The sequence below is a fragment of the Pleurodeles waltl genome, chromosome 4_2, assembly GCF_031143425.1.
Source record: "Pleurodeles waltl isolate 20211129_DDA chromosome 4_2, aPleWal1.hap1.20221129, whole genome shotgun sequence".
In the NCBI taxonomy this organism is placed as follows: domain Eukaryota; kingdom Metazoa; phylum Chordata; class Amphibia; order Caudata; family Salamandridae; genus Pleurodeles; species Pleurodeles waltl.
In genome coordinates, this window is record NC_090443.1 from 1065490517 (window position 1) to 1065512249 (window position 21733).

The 21733-nt window shown below is 46.2% G+C and overlaps 1 protein-coding gene across 1 annotated transcript in view; it reads right to left on the reverse strand.

The window, feature by feature from the left end:
• The window catches only part of LOC138293766 (uncharacterized), a 42845-nt gene extending 39997 nt beyond the window's left edge, over positions 1 to 2848 (reverse strand). Inside the window, exon 1 of the mRNA XM_069233108.1 lies at positions 2788 to 2848. The gene's annotated coding sequence lies outside the window, so the exon portion shown is untranslated. The remainder of the gene's footprint in view (positions 1 to 2787) is intronic.
• Between the last annotated feature and the right edge of the window lie 18885 nt (positions 2849 to 21733).

The window sequence follows — 21733 nt, forward strand, 5'->3', positions numbered from 1 at the left end:
AGGAGTCACTCGCTCACATACTCCAGCAGAGGCGCTGCTAGAGAGCTGGAAGGACTGGGCCGACAGCTGTCAGCTGGTGTAGGAGTCACTCGCTCACATACTCCAGCAGAGGCGCTGCTAGAGAGCTGGAAGGACTGGGCCGACAGCTGTCAGCTGGTGTAGGAGTCACTCACTCACATACTCCAGCAGTCCAGTAGAGACACGAGCGTCCTTACGACACAATGCTGCACAGAGACACACAATTACACAGGCATTCTGCTCTGCGCACACACATACTCCGATTGTCCCCTAGGAACAAAGACCTACACACTGGAAATAAGATTTTTTTTCATCAAACTGATCAATCGTTTAGACACTGATATATAATGTATCTACCCAAGAGGCCCAAATCACAAACAAGCACATACATATTGTCTCACACACAGATCGCCTACATACATTTGGTAGAGGAAGATTAGGGCTCATCCAAGCCTTTCACAGGCATTACTTATCCCCATAGACCTAATCACAGGGTGGGCACTGATGTTAACAATCACATGAAACACCCCAAATAATGTTAGTTCACTTATTTTTTTTTAACAGAAAGTTTTTGCGGCCTCTATAATCATTCTAGATTCTCGAAGGCAACATTGAATGTGAAATTGTGTTGAGGGAGTTTAGAGATATCAGTATCAGAGGAGGAAGCACAACTGTCTGTGTTTGGAGCATTTTGTAAGGAAATAAACGACTTCTTTCCAGTGGCAGCTGGCTTATGCTTATGGCAGGGGGGCAGGGTAATGCGGGTGGGAGACAATAAAAATAATATTTTTTGTTAAAAAGGCACTTACCTTCAGCTGTGTTCCTTGGGGTGTCCTCCTGCTCCTGGAAGCTCCAGCAGGACCAGGAAATGCCACTAATCAACCCTGATGCTGCTTTCATACTGGTAATCAGCATAAAAGCAGTGTTAGGATGGTGGGAGTGGGCTCTCTCAGTGCTCACAAGAGCGATGGTGGCCTGTGCTTTCTCAAACCCAGAGATGTTTAAAGTGTGCATGTCTGGTTGGCCATCACAAGACGGCCAACCAAAGGGACATGCAGACTTTAAACAAGTGCACAGCTCCCTGCTGCCACTCAGCAGCAATTGCCCCACTCCGTCTTTACGATTGGTTCAGGACGGGGCGCTGAAAAATAAAATGGCAATAAACAAGGTTTATTACCATTTTATTTTTCTGTTATGGGGGCATTTCTTTGGTGGGGCGACTCTCCTCCGCTTACATGGAGTAGCCGACCCTGCTTCTTTCTATCACCACCATAGACACGTAATACGTCATTATACTAGGAACACGTGGAAATATGTAATAATGTTCAACACTTCAACAGTGCATTGTTAAAGTACTGAGGATCTGTTAATTTTAAGCTTTAAACAAATGTATATGCTTGTTTTCTTCTAGCACAACCGTTAATCCACTAGAGAGACAATCTTCACCCAAATACAAATATCGAAGTACAAGTTCTGAGCAGGTATTTGTGAAAACAAGTAAGAACTCCAAACGGACCCTTTCTGGACCTTCCAGATATAAAGCAGTTAAAGACCACACACTGAGGTCACATTGAATCTCTGATGTATATAACAAGGTTACCAAGTGACCCCATTGCACGGTACACCTGAAGTCCTGCATTGTATCAAGCATGCATAGCATTCTGGGACATGTAGTTTAGATTTAAAGACCGGTAGTATGGGTGCAAACATATCATGATGCAATGTGCTGCTCTTGAATGAGCCGAGGCTGGCTGAAGGGGTCATATATACCAGTGGGCCCTGTAGTCTGACAATTATTAAACATTCCACAACCGTGTGAGTGGCAGAAGACGACTGGAGTCCTCCACTCACAATATGCTCTGTCTGCCACCCCTGGGCTCTGGGGAAAAGGGCAGTAATTCATGTAATCAAGACCCAAGTGGTGCAAACTGTCCATTTCCTTCCAGCCCCAAAACAAGGCAGATGCAGAGGATGGGCCGGTGCGGGATGTGGAGCCCAGGATCCTGCACAGGGGCAGATATTGTACAAGATGCAGACTTGGAGATTAGATCTAAAAATATAAACAAAAGGGAGAGTCTGGGATCTGTGACTTCACTGCGCCCTTAAAGTGCACCGGGTCCTGCCCCTCCCTCTGCCCTCCTCAGACTCACCCCCCCTTAAAGTGCACCGGGTCCTGCCCCCTCCCTCTCCCCTCCTCAGACTCACCGCCCCCCCTTAAAGTGCACCGGGTCCTGCCCCCTCCCTCTGCCCTCCTCAGACTCACCTCCCCCCTTAAAGTGCACCGGGTCCTGCCCCCTCCCTCTGACCTCCTCAGACTCACCTCCCCTTAAAGGCACCGGGCCCTGCCCCCTCCCTCTGCCCTCCTCAGACTCACCTCCTCCCCTTAAAGTGCACCGGGTCCTGCCCCCCCCTCTGCCCTCCTCAGACTCACCTCCTCCCCTTAAAGTGCACCGGGTCCTGCCCCCTCCCTCTGCCCTCCTCGGACTCACCGCCCCCCCTTAAAGTGCACCGGGTCCTGCCCCCTCCCTCTGCCCTCCTCAGGCTCACCCCCCCTTAAAGTGCACCGGGTCCTGCCCCCTCCCTCTGGCCTCCTCAGACTCACCTCCCCCCTTAAAGTGCACCGGGTCCTGCCCCCTCCCTCTGCCCTCCTCAGACTCACCTCCCCTTAAAGTGCACCGGGTCCTGCCCCCTCCCTCTGCCCTCCTCAGGCTCACCCCCCCTTAAAGTGCACCGGGTCCTGCCCCCTCCCTCTGCGCTCCTCAGACTCACCTCCCGCTCAAGTCGAAGGTCCTGCTCCGCGAGGAAGAGAATAAAATAGTTTCACTTCCGGGTCAGAGGCGGCAGAGGCAGCAGAAGGTCCTGTCTCACCTCCCTCTAGACCCTCACAGGCCTTGGACCCGCCCCTCAGGCCTGTCGGGTGCATCACTTCCGGGTCAGCGGCGGCAGAGGCAGCACCTGCAGTACGTCCTGTCCGGTCTCACCTCCTCCTCAGACCCTCACGGGCCTCGGACCCGCTAAATGCTGGAAGGCATAGCGCTATGTGTAGGGATGAATGATACGGTTTGTAGTGAGACTGGACATCATAGCGCTATGTGTAGGGATGAATGATACGGTTTGTAGTGGGACTGGACATCATAGCGCTATGTGTAGGGATGAATGATACGGTTTGTAGTGGGACTGGACATCATAGCGCTATGTGTAGGGATGAATGATACGGTTTGTAGTGAGACTTACATCATAGCGCTATGTGTAGGGATGAATGATACGGTTTGTAGTGAGACTGGACATCATAGCGCTATGTGTAGGGATGAATGATACGGTTTGTAGTGGGACTGGACATCATAGCGCTATGTGTAGGGATGAATGATACGTTTGTAGTGAGACTGAACATCATAGCGCTATGTGTAGGGATGAATGATACGGTTTGTAGTGAGACTGGACATCATAGCGCTATGTGTAGGGATGAATGATACGGTTTGTAGTGAGACTGGACATCATAGCGCTATGTGTAGGGATGAATGATACGGTTTGTAGTGGGACTGGACATCATAGCGCTATGTGTAGGGATGAATGATACGTTTGTAGTGAGACTGAACATCATAGCGCTATGTGTAGGGATGAATGATACGGTTTGTAGTGAGACTGGACATCATAGCGCTATGTGTAGGGATGAATGATACGTTTGTAGTGAGACTGAACATCATAGCGCTATGTGTAGGGATGAATGATACGGTTTGTAGTGAGACTGGACATCATAGCGCTATGTGTAGGGATGAATGATACGGTTTGTAGTGAGACTTACATCATAGCGCTATGTGTAGGGATGAATGATACGGTTTGTAGTGAGACTGGACATCATAGCGCTATGTGTAGGGATGAATGATACGGTTTGTAGTGAGACTGGACATCATAGCGCTATGTGTAGGGATGAATGATACGGTTTGTAGTGGGACTGGACATCATAGCGCTATGTGTAGGGATGAATGATACGGTTTGTAGTGGGACTGGACATCATAGCGCTATGTGTAGGGATGAATGATACGGTTTGTAGTGAGACTTACATCATAGCGCTATGTGTAGGGATGAATGATACGGTTTGTAGTGAGACTGGACATCATAGCGCTATGTGTAGGGATGAATGATACGGTTTGTAGTGGGACTGGACATCATAGCGCTATGTGTAGGGATGAATGATACGTTTGTAGTGAGACTGAACATCATAGCGCTATGTGTAGGGATGAATGATACGGTTTGTAGTGAGACTGGACATCATAGCGCTATGTGTAGGGATGAATGATACGGTTTGTAGTAAGACTGGACATCATAGCGCTATGTGTAGGGATGAATGATACGGTTTGTAGTGAGACTGGACATCATAGCGCTATGTGTAGGGATGAATGATACGGTTTGTAGTGGGACTGGACATCATAGCGCTATGTGTAGGGATGAATGATACGGTTTGTAGTGAGACTGGACATCATAGCGCTATGTGTAGGGATGAATGATACGGTTTGTAGTGGGACTGGACATCATACCGCTATGTGTAGGGATGAATGATACGGTTTGTAGTGAGACTTACATCATAGCGCTATGTGTAGGGATGAATGATACGGTTTGTAGTGAGACTGGACATCATAGCGCTATGTGTAGGGATGAATGATACGGTTTGTAGTGGGACTGGACATCATAGCGCTATGTGTAGGGATGAATGATACGTTTGTAGTGAGACTGAACATCATAGCGCTATGTGTAGGGATGAATGATACGGTTTGTAGTGAGACTGGACATCATAGCGCTATGTGTAGGGATGAATGATACGGTTTGTAGTAAGACTGGACATCATAGCGCTATGTGTAGGGATGAATGATACGGTTTGTAGTGAGACTGGACATCATAGCGCTATGTGTAGGGATGAATGATACGTTTGTAGTGAGACTGGACATCATAGCGCTATGTGTAGGGATGAATGATACGGTTTGTAGTGAGACTGGACATCATAGCGCTATGTGTAGGGATGAATGATACGGTTTGTAGTGAGACTGGACATCATAGCGCTATGTGTAGGGATGAATGATACGTTTGTAGTGAGACTGAACATCATAGCGCTATGTGTAGGGATGAATGATACGGTTTGTAGTGGGACTGGACATCATAGCGCTATGTGTAGGGATGAATGATACGGTTTGTAGTGAGACTGGACATCATAGCGCTATGTGTAGGGATGAATGATACGGTTTGTAGTGAGACTTACATCATAGCGCTATGTGTAGGGATGAATGATACGGTTTGTAGTGAGACTGGACATCATAGCGCTATGTGTAGGGATGAATGATACGGTTTGTAGTGGGACTGGACATCATAGCGCTATGTGTAGGGATGAATGATACGGTTTGTAGTGAGACTGGACATCATAGCGCTATGTGTAGGGATGAATGATACGGTTTGTAGTGGGACTGGACATCATAGCGCTATGTGTAGGGATGAATGATACGGTTTGTAGTGAGACTTACATCATAGCGCTATGTGTAGGGATGAATGATACGGTTTGTAGTGAGACTGGACATCATAGCGCTATGTGTAGGGATGAATGATACGGTTTGTAGTGGGACTGGACATCATAGCGCTATGTGTAGGGATGAATGATACGTTTGTAGTGAGACTGAACATCATAGCGCTATGTGTAGGGATGAATGATACGGTTTGTAGTGAGACTGGACATCATAGCGCTATGTGTAGGGATGAATGATACGGTTTGTAGTAAGACTGGACATCATAGCGCTATGTGTAGGGATGAATGATACGGTTTGTAGTGAGACTGGACATCATAGCGCTATGTGTAGGGATGAATGATACGTTTGTAGTGAGACTGGACATCATAGCGCTATGTGTAGGGATGAATGATACGGTTTGTAGTGAGACTGGACATCATAGCGCTATGTGTAGGGATGAATGATACGGTTTGTAGTGAGACTGGACATCATAGCGCTATGTGTAGGGATGAATGATACGTTTGTAGTGAGACTGAACATCATAGCGCTATGTGTAGGGATGAATGATACGGTTTGTAGTGGGACTGGACATCATAGCGCTATGTGTAGGGATGAATGATACGGTTTGTAGTGAGACTGGACATCATAGCGCTATGTGTAGGGATGAATGATACGGTTTGTAGTGAGACTTACATCATAGCGCTATGTGTAGGGATGAATGATACGGTTTGTAGTGAGACTGGACATCATAGCGCTATGTGTAGGGATGAATGATACGGTTTGTAGTGAGACTGGACATCATAGCGCTATGTGTAGGGATGAATGATACGGTTTGTAGTGAGACTGGACATCATAGCGCTATGTGTAGGGATGAATGATACGGTTTGTAGTGAGACTGAACATCATAGCGCTATGTGTAGGGATGAATGATACAGTTTGTAGTGAGACTGGACATCATAGCGCTATGTGTAGGGATGAATGATACGTTTGTAGTGAGACTGAACATCATAGCGCTATGTGTAGGGATGAATGATACGGTTTGTAGTGAGACTGGACATCATAGCGCTATGTGTAGGGATGAATGATACGGTTTGTAGTGAGACTGGACATCATAGCGCTATGTGTAGGGATGAATGATACGTTTGTAGTGAGACTGAACATCATAGCGCTATGTGTAGGGATGAATGATACGGTTTGTAGTGAGACTGGACATCATAGCGCTATGTGTAGGGATGAATGATACGGTTTGTAGTGAGACTGGACATCATAGCGCTATGTGTAGGGATGAATGATACGTTTGTAGTGAGACTGAACATCATAGCGCTATGTGTAGGGATGAATGATACGGTTTGTAGTGGGACTGGACATCATAGCGCTATGTGTAGGGATGAATGATACGGTTTGTAGTGAGACTGAACATCATAGCGCTATGTGTAGGGATGAATGATACGGTTTGTAGTGAGACTGGACATCATAGCGCTATGTGTAGGGATGAATGATACGGTTTGTAGTGGGACTGGACATCATAGCGCTATGTGTAGGGATGAATGATACGGTTTGTAGTGAGACTTACATCATAGCGCTATGTGTAGGGATGAATGATACGGTTTGTAGTGAGACTGGACATCATAGCGCTATGTGTAGGGATGAATGATACGGTTTGTAGTGAGACTGGACATCATAGCGCTATGTGTAGGGATGAATGATACGGTTTGTAGTGAGACTGAACATCATAGCGCTATGTGTAGGGATGAATGATACAGTTTGTAGTGAGACTGGACATCATAGCGCTATGTGTAGGGATGAATGATACGTTTGTAGTGAGACTGAACATCATAGCGCTATGTGTAGGGATGAATGATACGGTTTGTAGTGAGACTGGACATCATAGCGCTATGTGTAGGGATGAATGATACGGTTTGTAGTGAGACTGGACATCATAGCGCTATGTGTAGGGATGAATGATACGGTTTGTAGTGAGACTGGACATCATAGCGCTATGTGTAGGGATGAATGATACGTTTGTAGTGAGACTGAACATCATAGCGCTATGTGTAGGGATGAATGATACGGTTTGTAGTGAGACTGGACATCATAGCGCTATGTGTAGGGATGAATGATACGGTTTGTAGTGAGACTGGACATCATAGCGCTATGTGTAGGGATGAATGATACGGTTTGTAGTGAGACTGGACATCATAGCGCTATGTGTAGGGATGAATGATACGGTTTGTAGTGAGACTGGACATCATAGCGCTATGTGTAGGGATGAATGATGCGTTTGTAGTGAGACTGAACATCATAGCGCTATGTGTAGGGATGAATGATACGGTTTGTAGTGGGACTGGACATCATAGCGCTATGTGTAGGGATGAATGATACGGTTTGTAGTGAGACTGAACATCATAGCGCTATGTGTAGGGATGAATGATACGGTTTGTAGTGAGACTGGACATCATAGCGCTATGTGTAGGGATGAATGATACGGTTTGTAGTGAGACTGGACATCATAGCGCTATGTGTAGGGATGAATGATACGGTTTGTAGTGAGACTTACATCATAGCGCTATGTGTAGGGATGAATGATACGGTTTGTAGTGAGACTGGACATCATAGCGCTATGTGTAGGGATGAATGATACGGTTTGTAGTGAGACTGAACATCATAGCGCTATGTGTAGGGATGAATGATACAGTTTGTAGTGAGACTGGACATCATAGCGCTATGTGTAGGGATGAATGATACGTTTGTAGTGAGACTGAACATCATAGCGCTATGTGTAGGGATGAATGATACGGTTTGTAGTGAGACTGGACATCATAGCGCTATGTGTAGGGATGAATGATACGGTTTGTAGTGAGACTGGACATCATAGCGCTATGTGTAGGGATGAATGATACGGTTTGTAGTGAGACTGGACATCATAGCGCTATGTGTAGGGATGAATGATACGTTTGTAGTGAGACTGAACATCATAGCGCTATGTGTAGGGATGAATGATACGGTTTGTAGTGAGACTGGACATCATAGCGCTATGTGTAGGGATGAATGATACGGTTTGTAGTGAGACTGGACATCATAGCGCTATGTGTAGGGATGAATGATACGTTTGTAGTGAGACTGGACATCATAGCGCTATGTGTAGGGATGAATGATACGGTTTGTAGTGGGACTGGACATCATAGCGCTATGTGTAGGGATGAATGATACGGTTTGTAGTGGGACTGGACATCATAGCGCTATGTGTAGGGATGAATGATACGGTTTGTAGTGGGACTGGACATCATAGCGCTATGTGTAGGGATGAATGATACGGTTTGTAGTGAGACTGGACATCATAGCGCTATGTGTAGGGATGAATGATACGGTTTGTAGTGAGACTGGACATCATAGCGCTATGTGTAGGGATGAATGATACGGTTTGTAGTGAGACTGGACATCATAGCGCTATGTGTAGGGATGAATGATACGGTTTGTAGTGAGACTGGACATCATAGCGCTATGTGTAGGGATGAATGATACGGTTTGTAGTGAGACTGGACATCATAGCGCTATGTGTAGGGATGAATGATACGGTTTGTAGTGAGACTGGACATCATAGCGCTATGTGTAGGGATGAATGATACGGTTTGTAGTGAGACTGGACATCATAGCGCTATGTGTAGGGATGAATGATACGTTTGTAGTGAGACTGAACATCATAGCGCTATGTGTAGGGATGAATGATACGGTTTGTAGTGGGACTGGACATCATAGCGCTATGTGTAGGGATGAATGATACGGTTTGTAGTGAGACTGAACATCATAGCGCTATGTGTAGGGATGAATGATACGGTTTGTAGTGAGACTGGACATCATAGCGCTATGTGTAGGGATGAATGATACGGTTTGTAGTGAGACTGGACATCATAGCGCTATGTGTAGGGATGAATGATACGTTTGTAGTGAGAATGAACATCATAGCGCTATGTGTAGGGATGAATGATACGTGTGTAGTGAGACTGGACATCATAGCGCTATGTGTAGGGATGAATGATACGGTTTGTAGTGGGACTGGACATCATAGCGCTATGTGTAGGGATGAATGATACGGTTTGTAGTGGGACTGGACATCATAGCGCTATGTGTAGGGATGAATGATACGGTTTGTAGTGGGACTGGACATCATAGCGCTATGTGTAGGGATGAATGATACGGTTTGTAGTGAGACTTGCATCATAGCGCTATGTGTAGGGATGAATGATACGGTTTGTAGTGGGACTGGACATCATAGCGCTATGTGTAGGGATGAATGATACGGTTTGTAGTGAGAGACTTACATCATAGCGCTATGTGTAGGGATGAATGATACGGTTTGTAGTGAGAGACTTACATCATAGTGCTATGTGAAGGGATGAATGATACGTTTGTAGTGAGACTGAACATCATAGCGCTATGTGTAGGGATGAATGATACGGTTTGTAGTGAGACTGGACATCATAGCGCTATGTGTAGGGATGAATGATACGGTTTGTAGTGAGACTGGACATCATAGCGCTATGTGTAGGGATGAATGATACGTTTGTAGTGAGACTGAACATCATAGCGCTATGTGTAGGGATGAATGATACGGTTTGTAGTGGGACTGGACATCATAGCGCTATGTGTAGGGATGAATGATACGGTTTGTAGTGGGACTGGACATCATAGCGCTATGTGTAGGGATGAATGATACGGTTTGTAGTGAGACTGAACATCATAGCGCTATGTGTAGGGATGAATGATACGGTTTGTAGTGAGACTGGACATCATAGCGCTATGTGTAGGGATGAATGATACGGTTTGTAGTGAGACTGGACATCATAGCGCTATGTGTAGGGATGAATGATACGGTTTGTAGTGAGACTGGACATCATAGCGCTATGTGTAGGGATGAATGATACGGTTTGTAGTGAGACTGGACATCATAGCGCTATGTGTAGGGATGAATGATACGGTTTGTAGTGAGACTGGACATCATAGCGCTATGTGTAGGGATGAATGATACGGTTTGTAGTGAGACTGGACATCATAGCGCTATGTGTAGGGATGAATGATACGGTTTGTAGTGAGACTGGACATCATAGCGCTATGTGTAGGGATGAATGATACGTTTGTAGTGAGACTGAACATCATAGCGCTATGTGTAGGGATGAATGATACAGTTTGTAGTGGGACTGGACATCATAGCGCTATGTGTAGGGATGAATGATACGGTTTGTAGTGAGACTGAACATCATAGCGCTATGTGTAGGGATGAATGATACGGTTTGTAGTGAGACTGGACATCATAGCGCTATGTGTAGGGATGAATGATACGGTTTGTAGTGAGACTGGACATCATAGCGCTATGTGTAGGGATGAATGATACGGTTTGTAGTGAGACTGGACATCATAGCGCTATGTGTAGGGATGAATGATACGGTTTGTAGTGAGACTGGACATCATAGCGCTATGTGTAGGGATGAATGATACGGTTTGTAGTGAGAGACTTACATCATAGCGCTATGTGTAGGGATGATACGGTTTGTAGTGAGACTGGACATCATAGCGCTATGTGTAGGGATGAATGATACGTTTGTAGTGAGACTGGACATCATAGCGCTATGTGTAGGGATGAATGATACGGTTTGTAGTGGGACTGGACATCATAGCGCTATGTGTAGGGATGAATGATACGGTTTGTAGTGGGACTGGACATCATAGCGCTATGTGTAGGGATGAATGATACGGTTTGTAGTGGGACTGGACATCATAGCGCTATGTGTAGGGATGAATGATACGGTTTGTAGTGAGACTTGTATCATAGCGCTATGTGTAGGGATGAATGATACGGTTTGTAGTGGGACTGGACATCATAACGCTATGTGTAGGGATGAATGATACGGTTTGTAGTGAGAGACTTACATCATAGCGCTATGTGTAGGGATGAATGATACGGTTTGTAGTGAGAGACTTACATCATAGTGCTATGTGAAGGGATGAATGATACGTTTGTAGTGAGACTGAACATCATAGCGCTATGTGTAGGGATGAATGATACGGTTTGTAGTGAGACTGGACATCATAGCGCTATGTGTAGGGATGAATGATACGGTTTGTAGTGAGACTGGACATCATAGCGCTATGTGTAGGGATGAATGATACGTTTGTAGTGAGACTGAACATCATAGAGCTCTGTGTAGGGATGAATGATACGGTTTGTAGTGGGACTGGACATCATAGCGCTATGTGTAGGGATGAATGATACGGTTTGTAGTGGGACTGGACATCATAGCGCTATGTGTAGGGATGAATGATACGGTTTGTAGTGAGACTGGACATCATAGCGCTATGTGTAGGGATGAATGATACGGTTTGTAGTGAGACTGGACATCATAGCGCTATGTGTAGGGATGAATGATACGGTTTGTAGTGAGACTGGACATCATAGCGCTATGTGTAGGGATGAATGATACGGTTTGTAGTGAGACTGGACATCATAGCGCTATGTGTAGGGATGAATGATACGGTTTGTAGTGAGACTGGACATCATAGCGCTATGTGTAGGGATGAATGATACGGTTTGTAGTGAGACTGGACATCATAGCGCTATGTGTAGGGATGAATGATACGTTTGTAGTGAGACTGGACATCATAGCGCTATGTGTAGGGATGAATGATACGGTTTGTAGTGGGACTGGACATCATAGCGCTATGTGTAGGGATGAATGATACGGTTTGTAGTGAGACTGAACATCATAGCGCTATGTGTAGGGATGAATGATACGGTTTGTAGTGAGACTGGACATCATAGCGCTATGTGTAGGGATGAATGATACGGTTTGTAGTGAGACTGGACATCATAGCGCTATGTGTAGGGATGAATGATACGGTTTGTAGTGAGACTGGACATCATAGCGCTATGTGTAGGGATGAATGATACGGTTTGTAGTGAGACTGGACATCATAGCGCTATGTGTAGGGATGAATGATACGGTTTGTAGTGAGAGACTTACATCATAGCGCTATGTGTAGGGATGATACGGTTTGTAGTGAGAGACTTACATCATAGCGCTATGTGTAGGGATGAATGATACAGTTTGTAGTGAGACTGGACATCATAGCGCTATGTGTAGGGATGAATGATACGGTTTGTAGTGGGACTGGACATCATAGCGCTATGTGTAGGGATGAATGATACGGTTTGTAGTGAGAGACTTACATCATAGCGCTATGTGTAGGGATGAATGATACGGTTTGTAGTGAGAGACTTACATCATAGTGCTATGTGAAGGGATGAATGATACGGTTTGTAGTGGGACTGGACATCATAGCGCTATGTGTAGGGATGAATGATACGGTTTGTAGTGGGACTGGACATCATAGCGCTATGTGTAGGGATGAATGATACGGTTTGTAGTGGGACTGGACATCATAGCGCTATGTGTAGGGATGAATGATACGGTTTGTAGTGGGACTGGACATCATAGCGCTATGTGTAGGGATGAATGATACGGTTTGTAGTGAGACTTGCATCATAGCGCTATGTGTAGGGATGAATGATACGGTTTGTAGTGAGACTGGACATCATAGCGCTATGTGTAGGGATGAATGATACGGTTTGTAGTGAGACTGGACATCATAGCGCTATGTGTAGGGATGAATGATACGGTTTGTAGTGAGACTGGACATCATAGCGCTACATGCTGGGTTTGAATGATACGTTTGTAGTGAGACTGGACATCATAGCGCTATGTGTAGGGATGAATGATACGGTTTGTAGTGAGAGACTTACATCATAGCGCTATGTGTAGGGATGAATGATACGGTTTGTAGTGAGACTTACATCATAGCGCTATGTGTAGGGATGAATGATACGGTTTGTAGTGAGACTGGACATCATAGCGCTATGTGTAGGGATGAATGATACGGTTTGTAGTGAGACTGGACATCATAGCGCTATGTGTAGGGATGAATGATACGGTTTGTAGTGAGACTGGACATCATAGCGCTATGTGTAGGGATGATACGGTTTGTAGTGAGAGACTTACATCATAGCGCTATGTGAAGGGATGATACGGTTTGTAGTGAGAGACTTACATCATAGCGCTATGTGAAGGGATGATACGGTTTGTAGTGAGAGACTTACATCATAGCGCTATGTGAAGGGATGATACGGTTTGTAGTGGGAGACTTACATCATAGCGCTATGTGTAGGGATGAATGATACGGTTTGTAGTGAGAGACTTACATCATAGCGCTATGTGTAGGGATGAATGATACGGTTTGTAGTGAGAGACTTACATCATAGTGCTATGTGAAGGGATGAATGATACGGTTTGTAGTGGGACTGGACATCATAGCGCTATGTGTAGGGATGAATGATACGGTTTGTAGTGGGACTGGACATCATAGCGCTATGTGTAGGGATGAATGATACGGTTTGTAGTGGGACTGGACATCATAGCGCTATGTGTAGGGATGAATGATACGGTTTGTAGTGGGACTGGACATCATAGCGCTATGTGTAGGGATGAATGATACGGTTTGTAGTGAGACTTACATCATAGCGCTATGTGTAGGGATGAATGATACGGTTTGTAGTGAGACTGGACATCATAGCGCTATGTGTAGGGATGAATGATACGGTTTGTAGTGAGACTGGACATCATAGCGCTATGTGTAGGGATGAATGATACGGTTTGTAGTGAGACTGGACATCATAGCGCTACATGCTGGGTTTGAATGATACGTTTGTAGTGAGACTGGACATCATAGCGCTATGTGTAGGGATGAATGATACGGTTTGTAGTGAGAGACTTACATCATAGCGCTATGTGTAGGGATGAATGATACGGTTTGTAGTGAGACTGGACATCATAGCGCTATGTGTAGGGATGAATGATACGGTTTGTAGTGAGACTGGACATCATAGCGCTATGTGTAGGGATGAATGATACGGTTTGTAGTGAGACTGGACATCATAGCGCTATGTGTAGGGATGAATGATACGGTTTGTAGTGAGACTGAACATCATAGCGCTATGTGTAGGGATGAATGATACGGTTTGTAGTGAGACTGGACATCATAGCGCTATGTGTAGGGATGAATGATACGGTTTGTAGTGAGACTGGACATCATAGCGCTATGTGTAGGGATGAATGATACGTTTGTAGTGAGACTGAACATCATAGCGCTATGTGTAGGGATGAATGATACGTTTGTAGTGAGACTGGACATCATAGCGCTATGTGTAGGGATGAATGATACGGTTTGTAGTGAGACTGGACATCATAGCGCTATGTGTAGGGATGAATGATACGGTTTGTAGTGAGAGACTTACATCATAGCGCTATGTGAAGGGATGATACGGTTTGTAGTGAGACTGAACATCATAGCGCTATGTGTAGGGATGAATGATACGGTTTGTAGTGAGACTGGACATCATAGCGCTATGTGTAGGGATGAATGATACGGTTTGTAGTGAGACTGGACATCATAGCGCTATGTGTAGGGATGAATGATACGTTTGTAGTGAGAATGAACATCATAGCGCTATGTGTAGGGATGAATGATACGTTTGTAGTGAGACTGGACATCATAGCGCTATGTGTAGGGATGAATGATACGGTTTGTAGTGAGACTGGACATCATAGCGCTATGTGTAGGGATGAATGATACGGTTTGTAGTGAGACTGGACATCATAGCGCTATGTGTAGGGATGAATGATACGGTTTGTAGTGAGACTGGACATCATAGCGCTATGTGTAGGGATGAATGATACGTTTGTAGTGGGAGACTGGACATCTCCTCCCTTTAAGCTCCAGATTCATACTCCGTGTCAGTGCCAGTACCAGATGCTGATGAGCTCCTCTCCAGCCTGTAAGTAGAATAATATCTGGCAGCCTCCTCCTCCTCGTGTCCAGCCCTCTGCAGGGGAGAGAGGACCCCTGTGTCTGTGCAGAGGAGGATGGAAGCTTTGTACGTCTGTCTAGAGAAAGAATGAGCCCCTGTGAGTCTGTCTGTCTGTCTCTGTAGAGGGGAGATGAGCTCCTCTCTGTATAGTATCTTCATTTTCAGGCACCGGATCTGCACCTGCCCCAATAGGAGAGAGTCTGGAAGTGTCTGCACAGGGAGGAGTCTGTCAGCACCTTCTGTTGAGTTTGTAGAATTAAACTGAATAATCTTGTAGAAATAGACTAAATCATCCATAGCTGCCAAGATATTGAATTCTTTATGTGTGACATTTTGATAGTTTTAGTGTGAATGAGTGACATTTTACTGCTGCATATGTGACACCATAAGTGACATGTATGAGTGAATCAGAGCAATGACTGCTTCTTGTGAGTTTTCTATCATTGTATCCCGACAAAAAACACAATAACCGATACTCCCCTAAAACAAGCCAGGCCTGTGATTTAAACATTACCAAGGCCAGTTGCAGGGGAGTGGCTTCAGGGACTGTTCTCTGCAGCTCTTCACCCTCTTGCCACTTCTTTCTCTCTCCACATCTCCTGAAACTGTCCACCTGCGTAGGTGCAGGTCGTCTCCTTCCTCTTCATCACTGTCTTTATGCTCTGCCCTCCTGCAGGTACCTCCTTGTGTCCCCCCCACCTTCACCATTCTCTCGCTCACACACACGACCCACTCTCTCCTCACTGGTAAGCACATTTTCCTTTGCACCTGTCAGTATTTCAACAGCTGCCTCCCTCCTTCCCACACCTCCATATAAAATGGTAGCTACAATTACCACATCTGAAAGGATGGGACGAGCAGGTGGTCTGAACACCATCCTGACCCACTGGAACTGCCTGGAGGTAGCAATCATGCCTGTCGTTACCACCAACCATCAGCCAGAACTCACTACACATCCAACAAAGACCTGGTTCACACAACCAGTGTATGCTACTTAAAAATATACAGAAATACAACAGCTGGCAAAAGGAAATAGCCTTTAGGATTGTAACATGAAGTTAAACATGTGAAATGTAGACATGGCTGCATCGCTGACATGGATTACCTTTCGGGTGGTCACAGAGATTCTTAAGAAATCCTGCAGATTCCTTGGGAACTTCTTACCGGTGACTGTGTAGGGCCTGTTGGAGTTACTGCAGAGTGGACTGGCCTCAGTGCACAATACTCTGCTCTCAGAGTCCTCCTTTGCTACTCAAGAGGCTGTTTTAAAAAAAAAATATATTTTTATAAAGAAATCCGACCATCATAACATCAACATTTTCAATTCCAGAATACGTTCAAACGGGCCTTACCATCCAGGTAGCATTAACAACCTCATTAGTCACACATTAGGAATAGCTAGTTAGGCGGGGCTGTCTAAATCATCTCAAACATCCTACCCCAAGTTTGAAAGAATCTCTTGAGCCCCCCTGACTTCGCAGCATACTTCCATTCCCGGGTTCTTACTTGTACCATTTTATTTAACCATTCACCAATAGTTGGAGTCTGCGTGGTGCACCAATTTTTTTAATAGGAGGGATCTGGCCACTGATGTACTGATAAAGAACAATTTCACCCATCTAGGTGCAAGCTTTACCTCAGGTTCATAGCCCAGGACCAATAGCCACACCGAAGGGTCGATTTTTGCCTGTATCGCTGCAAAGAATTAAGTACCTCACCCCAAAACTCATGAATAACCCGGCAAGTGCCTATAATATGAGTCTAATTTGCTATTCCATCCCGTTGACAGCGAAAGCAATGATTGGGACAGCTGGGAATGATCCGGGCCAGAAATTGCAGAGTGCGATAAAGCAGCCATGTATTAAAAAATAGCATTCTATGCCAATTTGCACCTCTCAATGCACCAAAGTTTAATTCATTGATTTTCTCCCAGATACCCTTAGTCAATTTTAACCCTTCATCCCGCTGTCATTTCCTAGTGACTTTATTATAAAGGTTGGGACTTTTCCATTCAAACAGTATCCTTCTCCATTCCCCCGCTCGTCTGCCCCCGGATGGGTCAACCAGCTCTTTCACTATCTTTTGAGTATCACGTATCTGACCACAGTCCAAGTCAGCGAAGTTGCTGAGCAAATTACTATAAGACCCCAGAAGCAGAAAGTCACTTTGGACGGCAACCTCAATATTCGCAAGCGTTTCCCAACCATCTCCACTTAAGAAATCCCCCATTTTCCTAAATCCGGTGGCTTCCCATTTCTTAACTATTTCCAAATTAAGCCCTCACAGATCTAATTTAAGATTTACTGGGGTTCCAGAAGGAAGCGAAAATGGGCGAACAGTTACAAACCTTATTATAGATATTCTTACGCAATATGTTCTCCCAGAATTAGCTGAATCAAGACTTTTCTATAATGCTTGCTCATCGAGTGCTTGCCGTACAGCCTCTTACGATATCCTCGAACGATATTGGTGAGCTTTGGCGATATTCATATCGAAGAAATTATTCTTCAGCAGGCGAATAAAAACAAAGGCCCGTATTTATAGATTTTTTGTGCCGCATTTGTGGTGCAAACTTACAAAAATGTATCAAGTTCCAGGGGACTTCACCTTTAAGATCTTTTCACAGGCTAGTGACCAATTTCACCAATTAACATTGGCACACTGGTACACCCATATAATTCCCTAGTATATGGTACTGAGGTACCCAGGGTATTGGGGTTTCAGGAGATCCCTATGGGCTGCAGCATTTCTTTTGCCACCCATAGGGAGCTCTGACAATTCTTACACAGGCCTGCCACTGCAGCCTGAGTGAAATAACGTCCATGTTATTTCACAGCCATTTACCACTGCACATAAGTAACTTATAAGTCACCTATATGTCTACCCTTCACCTGGTGAAGGTTAGGTGCAAAGTTACTTAGTGTGAGGGCACCCTGGCACTAGCCAAGGTGCCCCCACATTGTTCAGGGCAAATTCCCCAGACTTTTTGAGTGTGGGGACAACATTACACGCGTGCACTGTACATAGGTCACTACCTATGTACAGCGTCACAATAGTAACTCCAAACATGGCCAAGTAACATGTCTAGGATCATGGAATTGTCACCCCAATACCATTCTGGTATTGGGGTGACAATTCCATGCATCCCCGGGTCTCTAGCACAGAACCCGGGTACTGCCAAACTGCCTTTCCGGGGTCTCCACTGGAGCTGCTGCCAACCCCTCAGACAGGTTTCTGCCCCCCTGGGGTCTAGGCAGCCCAGTCCCAAGAAGGCAGAACAAAGGATTTCCTCTGAGAGAGGGTGTTACACCCTCTCCGTTTGGAAATAGGTGTGAAGTGCTGGGGAGGAGTAGCCTCCCCCAGCCTCTGGTAATGCTTTGATGGGCACAGATGGTGCCCATCTCTGCATAAGCCAGTCTACACCGGTTCAGGGATCCCCCAGCCCTGCTCTGGCGCAAAACTGGACAAAGGAAAGGGGAGTGACTACTCCCCTGACCAGTACCTCCCAGGAGAGGTGCCCTGAGCTCCTCCAGTGTGTCCCAGACCTCTGCCATCTTTGAGTCAGAGGTGTTGGGGCACAATGGACTGCTCTGAGTGGCCAGTGCCAGCAGGTGACGTCAGAGACCCCTCCTGATAGGTGCTTACCTCTTTCAGTAGCCAAGCCTCATTTCTTAGTAGCCAAACCTCAGTTTCTGGCTATTTAGGGTCTCTCCTCTGGGCTATTCCTCAGATAACCAATGCAAGAGGTCACCAGAGTTCCTCTGCACTTCCCTCTTCGACTTCTGCCAAGGATCGACCGCTGACTGCTCCAGGACGCCTGCAAAACTGCAACAAAGTAGCAAGATGACTATCAGCAACATTGTAGTGCCTCATCCTGCCGGCTTTCTCAACTGTTTCCTGGTGGTGCATGCTCTGAGGGCTGTCTGCCTTCACCCTGCAGTGGAAGCCAAGAATAAGTCTCCGGTGGGACGACGGAATCTTCCCCCTGCCAACGTAGGCACCAAACTTCTGCATTACCGGTCCTCTGGGTCCCCTCTCATCCTGACGAGCGTGGTCCCTGGAACACAGGAGCTGGGTCCAAGTGTCTCCCACAGTCCAGTGGTCCATCTGTCCAAATTTGGTGGAGGTAAGTCCTTGCTTCCCCACGCCGGACAGTAATCCTGTGTACTGCGTGAACTGCACCTGCACTTAAGTAAGTTATAAGTCACCTATATGTCTAACCTTCACTTGCTGAAGGTTAGGTGCAAAGTTACTAAGCGTGAGGGCACCCTTGCACTAGCAAATGTGCCCCCACATAGTTCAGGGCCATTTCCCCGGACCTTGTTAGTGCAGGGATACCAATACACGCGTGCACTACATATAGGTCAATACTTATATGTAGCTTCACAATGGTAACTCCGAATATCGCCATGTAACATGTCTAAGATCATGGGATTGTCCCCCTATTCCAAAATCTGGTATTAGGGAGCCAATTCCATGCATCCTGGGGGCTCCACCATGGACCCTCAGTACTGCCAAACCAGCTCTCTGAGGCTTGCACTGCAGCTACAGCTGCTGCCACCTCACCGAGAGTTTTCTGCCCTCCTGTGGTCTGGGCAGCCCAGTCCCAGGAAGGCAGAACAAAGCATTTCCTCTGAGAGCAGGGTGTTACACCCTCTCCTTTTGGAAATAGGTGTTACAGGCTGGGGAGGCTTAGCCTCCCCCAGCCTATGGAAATGCTTTGGAGGGCACAGATGGTGCCCTCCTTGCATAAACCAGTCTACACCTGTTCAGGGACCTCTTCTTCCCTGCTCTGGTGGGAAACTGGACAAAGGAAAGGGGGGTGACCACCCCCCTGTCCATCACCACTCTAAGGGTGGTGCCCAGAGCTCCTCCAGTGTGTCCCAGACTTCATCAATCTTGCTTTGCAAGGTGTGGGGACACTCAGAGTGTCCAGTGTCAGCAGGTGATGTCAGAGACACCTCCTGATAGGTCCTTAGCTGATATGGTAGCCAATCCTCTCAGATTCTGCTTGCAAGTTTCTTTCAAGAATCCTCTGCAACAACTTCAGACTCCTCTGACCTCGGATCAACCGCAGTCTGCTCCAAGAAACGCTGTAACTGCAACAAAGTTTCTACAAGAGACTTTTCGTCAGCAACTGCAACAGTTTCCACGGTGTGCACGCTCTGGGGACTCCCCGCCTTCATCCTGCACCAGAAGAGCCAAAGAAATCTCCAGTGGATTGATGGAGTCACTTCCCTGCTCCAAGCTGGCACCTCCCAAGACGATGACGGGTGTAGGAAAGTACCATCTTGCCTGGCATGTTACCCCCATTTTTCACTGTATATATGTTGTTTTAGTTGTATGTGTCACTGGGACCCTGGTAACCCAGGGCCCCAGTGCTCATAAGTGTGCCTGAATGTGTTACCTGTGTAGTGACTAACTGTCTCACTGAGGCTCTGCTAATCAGAACCTCAGTGGTTATGCTCTCTCATTTCTTTCCAAATTGTCACTAACAGGCTAGTGACCATTTTTACCAATTTACATTGGCTTACTGGAACACCCTTATAATTCCCTAGCATATGGTACTGAGGTACCCAGGGTATTGGGGTTCCAGGAGATCCCTATGGGCTGCAGCATTTCTTTTGCCACCCATAGGGAGCTCTGACAATTCTTACACAGGCCTGCCACTGCAGCCTGAGTGAAATAACGTCCACGTTATTTCACAGCCATTTTACACTGCACTTAAGTAACTTATAAGTCACCTATATGTCTAACCTTTACCTGGTAAAGGTTAGGTGCAAAGTTACTTAGTGTGAGGGCACCCTGGCACTAGCCAAGGTGCCCCCACATTGTTCAGAGCCCATTCCCTGAACTTTGTGAGTGCGGGGACACCATTACACGCGTGCACTACATATAGGTCACTACCTATATGTAGCTTCACCATGGTAACTCCGAATATGGCCATGTAACATGTCTATGATCATGGAATTGCCCCCTCTATACCATCCTGGCATAGTTGGCACAATCCCATGATCCCAGTGGTCTGTAGCACAGACCCTGGTACTGCCAAACTGCCCTTCCTGGGGTTTCACTGCAGCTGCTGCTGCTGCCAACCCCTCAGACAGGCAGCTGCCCTCCTGGGGTCCAGCCAGGCCTGGCCCAGGATGGCAGAACAAAGAACTTCCTCTGAGAGAGGGTGTGACACCCTCTCCCTTTGGAAAATGGTGTGAAGGCAGGGGAGGAGTAGCCTCCCCCAGCCTCTGGAAATGCTTTGTTGGGCACAGATGTGCCCAATTCTGCATAAGCCAGTCTACACCGGTTCAGGGAC